This window comes from Ctenopharyngodon idella, chromosome 3 (assembly GCF_019924925.1).
Source record: "Ctenopharyngodon idella isolate HZGC_01 chromosome 3, HZGC01, whole genome shotgun sequence".
Taxonomy (NCBI): domain Eukaryota; kingdom Metazoa; phylum Chordata; class Actinopteri; order Cypriniformes; family Xenocyprididae; genus Ctenopharyngodon; species Ctenopharyngodon idella.
In genome coordinates, this window is record NC_067222.1 from 56,083,110 (window position 1) to 56,094,253 (window position 11,144).

At 41.0% G+C, this 11,144-nt stretch overlaps 1 protein-coding gene across 1 annotated transcript in view; it reads right to left on the minus strand.

The window, feature by feature from the left end:
- LOC127508857 (gastrula zinc finger protein XlCGF8.2DB-like) overlaps window positions 1-11,144 on the minus strand; it is a 158,727-nt gene that overhangs the window by 124,326 nt on the left and 23,257 nt on the right. The gene's annotated exons all lie outside the window — the stretch shown is intronic.

The window sequence follows — 11,144 nt, forward strand, 5'->3', positions numbered from 1 at the left end:
CCCCAACAGTTGCAAGAGAAGAAATCTAAAATGTAACAAAAATCCTGTCAGTTTCTTATATATTAAAGGGTTAGTTCACCCAAAAATGGAAAATTCTGTAATTTATTACTCAACCTCATGTTGTTCTACACCCGTAAGGCCTTCATTTATCTTCAGAACACAAATTAAGATATTTTGATTAAATCCGATGGCTCAGTGAGGCCTGCATTCACAGCAATGACATTTCCTCTCTCAAGATCCATTAATGTACTAAAAACATATTTAATGTGAGTTCAGTGGTTCAATCTTAATATTATAAAGCAATGAGAATTATTGTGCACCGAAAAAAAACAAAACGACTTTAACAATATAGTGATGGACCGATTTCAAAACACTGCTTTGGATCTTTACGAATCGAATCAGTGACTTGGATGCTTCATCGAACGCAAAGTCGACTCTCATGCAGGCGCTGGTGACAGTTGGTCGGAAGCAAAAAGATGAATAGCCTAAACCATGGGAAAATTTCTGGTGTACTGTATTTTCTTTTAATGGGATTCCTTCTAAAGATTCATCAGTTGAGAAACAAGCCAAGCAAGAGAAACAACAACAACAAATAAAGGGACAAAACGTGTTACTTTCTGTCAGGACTTTAGAATTTGAAATGAAAAGTTGATTTAAAAAAATGAATAAATGAATAATAAGTGTCGTAGACCTGTTTTTAATTAAGTTGTTTTTCAAATAAAGGTTTCGAGAGTCAGTGATATCAGATTGTTTGCGTTTATTACTTACCGTGTAACTACATGAAACAAGAGTGTAACAAGCACCACTTTAATTTACGGCCCGCAATGTCATACTTACCCTACATGAAACAAAAGTATATTTCCCCATGTATTAAAAAAGATTGCAATAGTTCTTTCTACTTGCCTTGAAACAACTTAAATCAGTGCACTTTCTCGCTAAATTGCTCCCAAACATAAGATTGTTGTCTATCATAATAGTATAAGTACCCCTTAGTTCTAAAATACTTACAGTATAAATAATTTATTTTCCTGGTTGTTACCCCTTTATTCCCAAGACTTTACATATTGTTCCCCTATACTTACACGTATTTACTTTATAGGTACACTATAATTATCGAAAGTTATGCTGTAAATTCGTTGTAATTACGCAGTACTTTCCAGGCTGTAATCTAAAGTGTTACAACTCTGTTTTTGAAAATAGATGAGAACAACTAAAGAAAGATGAAACACTCACCTCAAACAATATTTGTAGACTTTTCTTTCTTCTCTTCTGAACTGTCATATTGAACAGCAGCTCTGAAATTTCTTTCACTTCCTTTCTCTGAAATAAAGGAAGTGAAACTGATTTTCACAATTAGCATCTCATCCGTCTGTTGTGATTATACCATTAACACAATTCATGTTGTTTTCACACAATAGGTTGTTTGCAATCACGTGGCTCTGGTGACATGCAAAATTCAGGTGGAGGGCAAGCAGTGAAAATTAGAATGGAAGAGATGGAGAAAAGTCCATACTGTGCTGGTTTAGAAAGGTATAAACATGTCCAACATATGTTGGATATGATCCTTGTGTTATGAAAAGGAGCGATTTTTCTACTGAATTGAAAGACTTGACTGCCATCGAGGAGGTAGATATTGAGAATGTGAAGCTGCCGTCACGCCGCCCCAGCTAGAAATTTTTTGTTCTAAAAATGTTCTGAGAACATTACTGTAACGAAGGGTCGGCAGAGCGGGGATCCATTTGCAGCTTTATTAAGAATAGTATTTACACAGGTAGACAGGGGCAAGGGCAGGAACATAAACAAGGACAGGCAATGGTCGAGGCAGGCAGCAGACAAACAGTATCGGGTCACAGGCAGAGATCAGGGCGGGCGGCAAACAAACACAGTCCAGTACACAGGCAAGGTTCAGGGCAGGCAGCAGAGAATCACAAAGAATAAACAATCCGACGGAAACCAGGAAACAGTCCACAAGAAAACGCTTAGTAATGATCACCAGGGCAAATCAAGACTTCGCAGTGAGAGTGTGTGTGTGTGTGTGTGTGTGTGACTTAAATAGTCCAGGTAATGATCTGCAGGTGTGTGTGGCAATGGGTGATTGGTGTGGAGTGTGCATGTGATTGGAAGGGAGGATTATGGGAAATGGAGTCCAGGAACCGACAGGAACAGCTGGTGATCGTGACAATTACCGTGTATTGTTCTAGTAATGTTTTCAGCTGGTAGTTTTATTTTAGTTCCCAGAATGTTCTCCTAAAAGTTACGATAACATTCTATAAAAAACATTCTAAAAATGTTTAGCGATAACATTGTTAGAACATTATTCCCTAACGTTCTTATAATGTTTTTGTCACGGTTCTGTTCAGTTAGTTTCTTTTTCATGGACTTTTAGTTTGTTACCTTCAGTCACAAGTGCTTCCTTTGTCTAGTTTCCCGCCACAATCTGTCACCATGGACACTAATCCCAATCATCACAGCTGTTTGTCATATTAGTTAATTATCTGTGTATTTAAGTTCCCTGGTTTCTGTTCATGGTTGTCGGGTCTCGTCTATGTATGGATGTGTTATGTTCCTCTGCCTGTGGATTTATTAAAGACCGCCTTATCTTCATCATCTTCGTGTTTGCGTGAGTTATACCAGCACAGTCCCTGACAGAAGACCTGACCTAGAATAGATATGTGTTTATTGAAATCTCTTGAGTTTTTGTGTTTCTTTGTTTCCCCTTTTTTTTGTAATCACCTTTTTCACCATGGACAATCCTTCCATTTTGCTTTTGTGCCTTGAGCAGGGAACTTGCTCCCTTGAGGAACATTTGGAGGAGTTTTTGTTCATAGCCCCTCTCACCAACTACCCGGACAACTGCTTATGCTCGTTCCTATACGCCGTCCTGAACACCGCCACCAAACTGCAGTTGTCCGGGGAGGGACCTCGAGGGAGCTTTGCTGATTATGTGGAGTGGGTGCTGGTATCTTGTGGATCTGTGCTAACCGTCGGACCAGCGGACGACTATACCAGCCCCACTCCTAGCCCAGTGCCCAGCCAGAGACTATCCCGCTGCAAGGAGTGACAGTTTGAGCCCACCGCAGACCAAGAGCCTGTCTTCGAAGCAATGTTTGAGCCCACGCCTAGAGGAGCGATCGAGCAGGACATCACCCCGGAGCGTGAGCTAGCCGTGTCTGACCAGGTGTGCGATCCGGCTGTACCATCCATCGCCGTGGGAGTCCTCATGGAGTACGAGGGGATGGAAGCGAGCCCCGCCTACCCTCCCGCCACAGAGTGAGTCCCAGCTGGATTTAACGGACTGTATAGCGTTTGGAAAGTTGAATCCCTTACTTCCTTTAATCTTGCCTGAATTTGAATCATCATCATCATCATCTGACCTGCTGACCCCTCCCTACCTCCCTCTCCCACCACCTCTCCAAACCACTACCAATGACTTTATTTGTTTTCTCAGTCTTTGTCTGTCTCTACAAGCCCCTCTCCAGTCCCCAGCCACTCCTGCCACCCAGTCATCTCTGCCTCCCATCAACCACTCAGCTACAACTCTGCCTCCTCTTAGTGGCATGGTTATACATCGTGCCTGCTGTGAGCCACCTCCTCCTGGGTGTGGGGAGTCTGCGGCTCCGCCTTCAGCCTCAGAATTCTCCGGTCCACCTTGACCCATCGCCCTGGCTCCTGCACCTGCGCTTCCTCTTCCCTCGTCTCCAGCAAGGACCATCGGGCATTCGGCCTCACTGGGCTCCCTCGGCACGTCGGCTCTGCCTGGGTCGGACATCACCATGCCTCTGCTGTGGACTTGCGGGCCATCCGCTGCTCTCTGGCCCTCCACCCCTTCTACTACGGCTAGCTCCGCCCTCCCTCAGGCTCCACCTCTGCCCTCGGCCACTCCAGCTCCACCTCTGCCCTCCGGATCCCTGCTTCCATCTCGGGGGGGTTGTCACTGCAGCTCCGTCGCGGCCGCCCAGGTCTTCGGTGTCCCTGCACTTCACCAGCTCTGTGGCTACGCGGTGGGCTCCACCTTCTACGTTGCCGTCGCTTCCTGTCATCCCCATGGTACCATCTGGACTCCATCCACCATGGCTTCTCCCTCCAGCAACGCCACCGTGGAGCACAGTTCTGGCTGTGGCCTGGGTCACCACCTGCCTGTCCCTGTTCAAGGCTCCTCCCTGGCCTTCTACACCACCTGCATCTCCCAATCTGCCTGCATCTGCCATCCTTCCGTCTCCCCTTCTCTCCAACCCTTCGCCACATCCTCGTCCTCCTCCAAAACCTCCACCATCTGTCATCATCCTTCCACGGCGCGAGGACGCGCCTTGCCGGAGGGGGCGTAATGTCACGGTTCTGTTCAGTTAGTTTCTTTTTCATGGACTTTTAGTTTGTTACCTTCAGTCACAAGTGCTTCCTTTGTCTAGTTTCCCACCACAAATCCCACTCATCACAGCTGTTTGTCATATTAGTTAATTATCGGTGTACTTAAGTTCCCTGGTTTCTGTTCATGGTTGTTGGGTCTCATCTATGTATGGATGTGTGTTACGTTCCTCTGCCTGTGGATTTATTAAAGACTGCCTTATCTTCATCATCTTCGTGTTTGCGTGAGTTATACCAGCACAGTCCCTGACAATTTTCAGCGGGTAGTTTTATTTTAGTTCCCATAATGTTCTAAAAGTTAGGATAACATTCTCTGAAAACATTCTAAAAATGTTTGGTGTTAACATTGTTAGAACATTATTCCCTAACCTTCTTATAATGTTTTTAGCGGGTAGTTTTATTTTTGTTCCCAGAATGTTGTTTTAAAAGGTAGGGTAACATTCCCCAAAAAACATTCTAAAAATGTTTAGCGATAACATTATTCACTTAATGTTCTTTTAATATTTCTGGCAGGTAGTTTTATTTTTGTCCCCAGAATGTTCTCTTAAATAATGGGATAACATTTTAAACATGTTGGACCATTATTCCACTGTCACGAATGCGGCAACTGTGGCTCCCTCCGATCACCACCTGAGGGCTCCGTCACCAGAGTACTGAACTCGTTTGGCCTTCATTTCCCATAACCCACTGGCGCTGATCACGCGCTCACCTGATCCCCTTCCGGTGGACTATAAAACGCGCACTCACACACACACACCGCAAAGTCTTGTTTTGCCACGGCTAACATTTCTGAGCGTTTTTCCCATTTCTGAGTGTTTTTTTATTGTTTTCCCGTGTATGACCTTGGATTGTTTATTCTGTTATGACGTCTTGCTGCCTGCCCACCTGACTGTTTATCTGGATACTGCCTGTTCTGTCTGCTGCCTGCCCCGACCCTGTGCCTGTCCCTTCGTTACGTTTCTGCCCTGTCTGTGATACTGTTTTTGCCGGTGATTTACCCTTGCCTGTTATACTACGATTGTCAACAATAAAGCTGCACATGGATCCCATGGCTTCTGACTCCTCGTTACATCCACTAACATTCTTATAACATTTTTGGTGGCTAGTTTTATTTTTGTTCTTACAATGTTTGATCTTCTGTAAAAGTTTAGACATAACATTGTTACACTGATAATCAAACAAGCACACCTGGTTCTATGTGACATGTGGAGTTCCAATGGCCAATCACCTTCCTTGTTTCTTCCAGGTTGCACTATGTGCCCACAACCAATAGTATTCATTCATTTTGACCTCAAATCAAAACGCATTTCATCTGATAGATTTTTTCTTCTTTATTTTACGTCGATGAAGCATGCTAAGGCGATGCTCTCTAAGGACGTTCTTTAATATAGAAAAAGAATTCTCACAGAGTGCTGTGCTTGCACCAAAGGTCAAAGCATGTTTGAGCACCATCATCACGCTTGGCATTGCTTCGAGAGGTTTCTGAAAGTGTTGTAGAACTTTTTTCATTGTCCATTTACCCCCGTCGGCTGGAAATGAGTCCTTCATTTGCACGCTTAGGAATTGGAGAGCCACTGTGTATTCAGATTCCACAATGGGTGTATTAGTAAGGTCCAGTAAAGGTTTCACTTTGGACAAATCCAAGAAAGTAGAATCCTCTGGGTCCAGAGATCTGAGCGCATCCATCAGCACAGAATTGCGTTCCCCAAAGCGCTCCTTCATTTCCCCACAAACTGCATTGATACAACTGAAATACATCCTGCATAGCTCTGTTTCGTCGCTGAGATCTTCATATATAATTCTTTCCTCAACTGCATACAAGGATGCAGGATGCGTTTAGTGTGCATCGTCTCTTATTTGGCACAGGCTCTATTGTTGCATCCTTGCAACGCTTCAAGAGTGTAACAAATTCCGTCTCAGAACGGAGATTTTCAATACACGTACATGCTGAATTTACAAGTTGCACACCTGTTAACAGATCCATGTCTTCTGCCTGTAGCATCAGATTAGGGGGTTCGAGATACAATAAGATTTTGTGCACCATCTCAGCAATGAACCTAAAGCTGGGTTCAGACATGGCCTGTAGTAAACCTGCTGCTTCAACTCGCACATCTGCTCCATAGGCTGGGCTGCTGTTGATTTCTTGGAGCAGTGTGGTTAGGTCATCAAATGATCTCAGAATGACGGAGACCATGCCAAAATGACCAGTCCAGCGTTGGTCTAGGAGGCACTTCAATGTCTTTCCCTTGTAGAGAATGGCAACAGTAGGCTTTCTGCAGAATTTGTAGAGCATGTTACACATAGTGAAAAAGTCCACCAAGGCCTGCTCTGCTGCCAAAGCATGGGTGACCACCAAATGTAATTGGTGGTTGAAACAGTGGACATAGGGTATATCTCGGTGCAATTTTTGTTGGAGAAGTTTTTGCACCCCTCCATGTTTACCTGACATCAGTGAGGCGACGTCATACACCTGACTGATGATTTTCCCAGAACTCAGTCCTGCTTTTCTTAATTCTTCAATGATCGTGTCAGTCAGTGTTTCTGCGTCTCCCTGGTCAGCAGTGGCAATTGTAAGAAGACGTTCAGTTGGCTCATTCAGTTCATTCACAAAACGCACAACTATCGAAATATTCTCTCTTCCTGTTGGGTCTCGAGTTCCATTCACTTTTATTGTGTAAAATGACTCGCCAACCTCTTTCACTATGTGCTCCGTGACCAAAGTACTCACAATCTCTATCAAACTGTTTTGAATGTTATGGCTAGTATACCTAGCATTGTGTGGGATAGTCTGCGCTATCTTGGCCAACACAGCATCTTTCCTTAAAGTATATTCAAATAAGGACAAAAATAATCTGCATCCTTCTTAAGCCATATAATCAAAAGCATCATGGTCACCTCTAAAAGGTAGCTGGTTCACTGCAAGGAACTCGACGACATCGATTACTGATGATAAGTAGTATCTATTGCGTTCCAAATGTTCTGCATTGATTAAAGTTGTGATTTCTTTACCGGTCTGAATCCGTCTCTCCTTGTCCCTCCACATAGCTTCACAAGTCTGGTGTTCTTTTGACGCTGAATGTTTATTAAGTCCTTTTCCAGTTTCCACTGCATGCTTCCAGTCGCAAAATCCAATAATCGTAAAAATTGCGTCTGTGGCAGAGGAGTGCGCTCAAAACGTTCTGCATGGGTAGCAGAATGCAGCATCTGCATGAATAGAGTATTCCAACCAGTCTCTGCTTCTGTACCAGGAGCTGTTAAATTATCTTTTTTTTTTTTCAGAGAAAACACGTGCAGGAAAGTTTAAGATTACTTGATTGGGTTTCTCAACTCTGAGATCCCCTGGTGCTGCCACCTGTGACGACCCTTGCTTGAGGCCTTGGCAACTGGAACGGCTAGCCTCTGCACTGTCGGGAGTTGAATCAACATCTTGTGAACTGCGACACCCAGGGCTTTCGCCTAATGTTACATCGCTGCTGCTGCTGCTCTCACCTGCCAACTTTGGTGGTTTTTGATTGAAGAAACGCCGTATATCCATAGCACTGCCAGACGAGATCGCTCAGCATTTTTTAAAAAAATTAAAACGTTAAGCGGTAGCGCTATGCTTAGTGAGCACAAAAATGTTTGGTTGTTTGCTATCAACAAACCAATCAAATATGTTTAAAATTCATTTTTAAAAAATCAGACCAAACACATTTTTAATTTTATTTAGGAGTTATGTATATACAAAACAATAACTTTTGATAACAGTAGCCTATTGATAAAAAAATATATATATATATTGTGCAAACAAGCGAGGACTGGTGGTTGGTGGGACATAGAGCTGGTGAACAGGTGAAGGGAGACAGCAGGCTCGTCCAGGGCGGGCACTAGTGACTCACAGGGCAGGCCAGGCCCCCAATGCCTGCCCATGGCGCTGGGACTGGTCATTTCTTTTAGTCAAACTACAGTTACCAACATTAATATTTTGATAGCTATTTTATATGTAGTCTTTAGACAAAATAGTCATAATTTTTCTCTTTAGACCAATTCATTTAAACTTATAAAAAATATGAATCAAGGTAACAAGACTGTATTGGCATTGCACTCTTAGCAGTAGTACTTGTGCAGTTCTACATATCCTCTTTCAGTGGTTCTCAAACTTTCTAGAGTGTCGTACCCCCTGAGGGATTTAACATCCTTCTGTGTACCCACTCTTTTCCACTTAGACTGCAGTTAAACATTTCCATTAAGGGACAATATTTGCCTTCTTAAATTGATTTTTCTAGTGCATTTTTTACCTTTTATAAATCCCTTTGTAAAATTAATAATGCCTTAAAATTAAAAAAAAAAAAAATTAAATAAATACAATGATAAAAACGAAGTAATACTTTTAAATATTACATTAGCCTCCACTAGGTGGCGGTAAGTCACTGTTTTTATGAGTGAATCACTGAGTCGTTCATTCTTTCAGTATTAAAGCAAGCGGCTGTATTTATAAATGGATCATTGAATCATTGCCAATTCGTTCAAAGCTGCAGATTTGTTCACGGAACAGCTTGTGTGCTGCTCTGCTGTGGCTTTCGTTGCAAAATAGAGCAAAAATACTGACAATACTGTTTAAAATGTACATCACTTAATATTACCTTTTTGTGTGTTGAACTGTTGTATAAAATCAATATTCAGGATAGTATATATTTGGGCAATATTCTTGCTGGTATAATATGATCAACATTAAAAACAGTAACTCGCAGAAGGGTATGTTTTTTTCTATTGAAGAGAGTTTTAATCTTAAATCTACATGCAGTCTATGTCTATATTTGAATAAAATGTGTCTTTAATCAAAACATGAGTTTTTAATAATGAAAGCATATGAGGAAAAATAGCCTATAGTAACAACTGTTTGTCACTGTTCATATGTTCAGACAAAATATCTAGAGGACTGGTCCCCCAGAGTTGCCAGGTTTCTTCCTCCAGTATCTCCATCTCATGGAGTTTTCTTCACTTGCCATGGTTGCATTTGACATAAGATATTTAGTATGTCATATTTATTTTTTGATATATAGCTCTTTTTACAATGCAGATAGTGTCAAAGCAGCTTTACTGTGATGACTGGTACATAATTTTGACTGCACAGCAGCTCTTAAGCTGGACAATGACACTATTTTCTTTAAGTAAATTTAGTATTGATTCATTTGGTTATAAAAATCAATAGTTATTAATGTTATTATTCTGACCAGACAGAACACATTGTTTTGGAACAACAAAGGTGTAGTGAAACTGATGATGAACATAACTCAAAATAAATACAAACGGTTTGGATTTGAAGTCAGAAAGCAAGGAGAGTGACTTGATTTCATTGTCCACATATTCTGAAAATGAAGATGAAAAGGAACATGAACATAACAGAAACAATGAAGAGTTGAGGGCCACAACACCAGGTCCAACAAATTTCAGTATAGCAATAAAATTAGAGAGCTGGGAAAAAATAAAGCATGGTTCAAACCAACTCCAGAGACCATGGACAGATGTCCTTTACAAAGAATTTACTGAGATCAGTTCTTGTTGTGTGCTCTGCTTCAAGGACCAACATGCTGAATGCAAAAACAGTCAGGAACGAACTCTGCCTTTCTTTAGAGCGCGTGCCACCTGCACCTTTAAAGGCCGTGCAGCAGTCTATACATTTACAATAAAAAACCCAACAAAATCACAAAAAAATTACTGTATTTGTAGCCTGTAAAGAAGATAATACACATAAAAAAGTGACAAATTCAGACAGGTCAAATATTTATGAAGGGGCAAAATCGCTAAAATCCTTAGACATGGTGTGAGTGATTACCGTTATCAAGCCCTTAGAAAACCACCATCAGAAGAGATTGTAGCAGGCAATATCTCACGATGCTTAACTAAAGATGTGTTAAGGGTGATTTCATTTGGTTCATGAAGTTCTCCCCTTCCTTCAGAATAATGACCACCATCACGAAGAGCTGCTGAAGGTCACCCTCACAATCATCTGTCTGGCTATCCTAAAGTTGTGTACATAAAACAAACCAGTTTCATTGCCTTTTGCTAGAATTACTACAAAATAAACATATTTATACTTTTTCTGAAAAATAAATCAGAATATGCTGATGTTCAACTCACCACAAGGTACTCGTTGATGATGTCTTCAGGACTTTCTCTCAGGAAAAAAGGGCCTACAGGACACTCTTCTCAGGTGAATGTTTTCAGTCTGTGATAAAGCAATTGTGATTATTCAGATTTTTTTTTTAAAATTAGAAAAATAATCTAATAAGGAATCAGATTATGTGCAGATATGTGACAGCAAAGAATAAGACAATTTTTTTTTTTTTTTTTTTTTACAAAACTAAAATAATTTGTATTAATGACTAGCCAGATCTGCAATTAAGAAACATCTGAATTAGTCACTGGTTGCATTTATAATTTAGTCTGAAAATAAAAACACAAAAATGAAAATTTGCTGTTACTCACCTTCTGTCTTTTCCCAAGGGGGAAACACAATAATTTCTGGAGAAAACATTCCAGGATTTTTCATCAAAAACCTTAATTTCTTTTCGACTGAAGAAAGAAAGACATGAATATCTTGGATGACATGGGGGTGAGTAAATTATCAGAAAATTTTAATTTGAAAGTGAACTAATCCTTTGATGAAGATCTGGTTTGGATAATTCCAAGTCTAAATTTGTTTAAGAGGATAATATGCAAGTCAATAAACAACATGGATTTTACTCATATCCAACATTAGTAATTCATTAACAACTATATCAGTTTTTTTTTTAAATAGA